Below are 2,507 nucleotides of genomic sequence, written 5' to 3'. Positions count from 1 at the left end.
AGTGAGACAGTCAAGGCGGTGACCGGCCAGGCTGTTGGACTTGTCATCCATGTAGATATAGACGTTACCTAGAATTATAGCAGGAGTAGTGGTGGAAAAACAGCAAGCCAGATACTAAAGACTATTATGTTAAATGAAAAAAGAGTAAGAACGAGAATAAGATTTATAGCACACTATCATTTACGTAAACAAAAGATACATACAAAACCACACTACAAACTTTATGAGAGAACGTGTATATTTAATGACATTTGTCATGCACACTAGAATGGGTGTCTATGAGGGGAGTGGTGTTTGTGAACGAAGGAAAAGAATATAAGGAGAGTCCTCATTTAGAATTACATGTACGGTAAGCTGAACAGTATGATTAATTCAGAATTCTGCATCTGAAGTTGAAATATTTAATGAGTATTCAGTAATAATAGCTGTGGTATAGTCTTCAATTTTTATGCCTGTTTAAGCATTTATTTTTTAAAGGGGGGATCATAGCATATATCCTGTTTTGTAATTTTCTTTTTACACTTACTTTATCTTGGACATCTTTCCATGTCAGGTCATGATTTATATCATTCATTTTAGAAATTGTATACATATTTGATTTGATGGATGTATTATATAATTTAAATCAATGCCCTGTTGATGGATATTTACCTTTTTTAAAAAAGAGTATTCCATGTATTTATTTTACAAAAGAATGTTAAACATAGAACAAAATCGTAAATAGTCAACTGTCCAGAAATAGTATATGACACTGAAGTATAAAGGGGACTTTAAAAAAATAACCAAACACAACTTGAGGTCCTACAAAAAACCCGTTTAAACCAAATGGTTTCTAGGTCTGCTTAGCTTGAGCTTCATCCTCTGTGGTCCTGTAACGATGATCGCTTTCCAGCCCCCCACCACTGAAATGATCAATACACAGCCTCATCCATTCTGATCATCACACATTATCACAAGTCTCCTTCTCTGTATCTTTCTACAGACATGTCTACAAACATGATGGCCTGGTTAAAAAGAAAATGAGAATTTCTCAGTGGTCAGTGGTTGATCATAATAAGTGTGGTACATATTCTCATCAATCTCTGGGTTCCCATTTCTAGTCAGATTGCACTTAGATGGTTTTCTTCAAGTTGTCACACAGAATGAGCATTCTACCCATGCCTCTGAGGACATTGGACCATGAACCCTTGAGAAAGGCTTTTCCACAATCATCTCTGCAAACCTTCCACCCACCACATACGAAGGTCCCATTATATGTGACGTCAGTTCTTTGTGACCAGATTGCATCGTCACCATGCTGGCCATCCAATTGGATGATTTTCAAAGACAGTCTCCTAGATCTTTCCATTTCCTTTCTTTCTTTTTTTTTCCCAAACAAAAGTTCTTACATATTTATTACTGAACCAACCTACTAGTGCAGAAGCATAGAAACAAAGAGAACAGTCATTTTCCTAATAAAACACGTCCAACTGTCCAGATAGTGCTGATGTTTTCAGCTTGATATGGAAAGATGTAAGTGACCTTGATACAGCATAAATATGTGTACCATCTTATGTGCGATTCTTTATAGATCCAGCTTGGTTTTCCTCCAATGTCTGCCCACAGAGCTCTAAATAAAATAAGCTTATTTTATTACCAGTTTTCATCTAAATGGAATGGGGAATGGGACAATTCTGCTTTCGTTTTTTTTAGCCAGGAGTTGCTTGATCTTGAAAGTCTTGTGAGAAGACATGGCAAAAGACAGAGTCAACTGCACACGCCGCAGTGGCGGAGACAGGCAGAGACAGCTGGATTTTCTTTCCTTGACAGATTTACCAATATTGGCTGTCAAATGGGTCCTGGCAAAAATCTAAGGAGTAGAAAAAGCTGAAAGAGGCGACTCCTGATGTGCCACCAGAGGCCAGATGGTCAGCATAGTACCTCCAAAACTGTATGTGCTTGTCTACTCATGCCAAGAATACCTGCTTAAACTTAACCTGGAAGGCAAAGTTAATGGCTTGATCGGGGATATATACGATGACTTTTCCCAGGTTGCTCCTCTAGGAGAGAATCCATTTCTCCGTGGGAAATCAAACTGTATAATCCCATATGTCTTTGTATTGTTTGTCGGCAGCAAAGTTTTTACACACATGCCGTACCTCTGGTACGTGACACGCTTGGGCATCTGTCATTTCAAGAAGGTTATATGAATTAAATCACACAGTACGTAAGTTTTTGAGGTTGGCTTTTTGTTTTGATTCAGCATAATTCCCTTGAGATCCATCTAAGTCATGCGTGTGTCAATAGTTTGTTCCTTTTTATTGCTGAGTAGTATTCCATGATACGAGTGTACCACAATCTGTTTAACCATTCACCTCTTGAAGGACATCTGGGTTATTTCCAGTTTGTGACTGCTACAAATAAAGCTGTTAGGAACATTCATGTTTAGGGTTTTGTGTTTTCATTTTTTCTGGGATAAACGTCTGAGTGTGATTGCTGGGTTGTATGGTAAGTGCATGCTTTGTTTT

At 37.9% G+C, this 2,507-nt stretch overlaps 1 pseudogene; it reads right to left on the bottom strand.

Moving 5' to 3' along the window:
* Window positions 1-1,564: 1,564 nt before the first annotated feature.
* LOC139081150 (putative ribosomal protein eL39-like 5) lies at window positions 1,565-1,732 on the bottom strand (annotated as a pseudogene).
* Window positions 1,733-2,507: the final 775 nt, after the last annotated feature.

Source organism: Equus przewalskii, chromosome X (genome assembly GCF_037783145.1).
Source record: "Equus przewalskii isolate Varuska chromosome X, EquPr2, whole genome shotgun sequence".
Classification (NCBI taxonomy): Eukaryota; Metazoa; Chordata; class Mammalia; order Perissodactyla; family Equidae; genus Equus; species Equus przewalskii.
The sequence above is the reverse complement of the archived record's forward strand: the minus strand, read 5'-3'. Positions and strand labels throughout refer to the sequence as shown.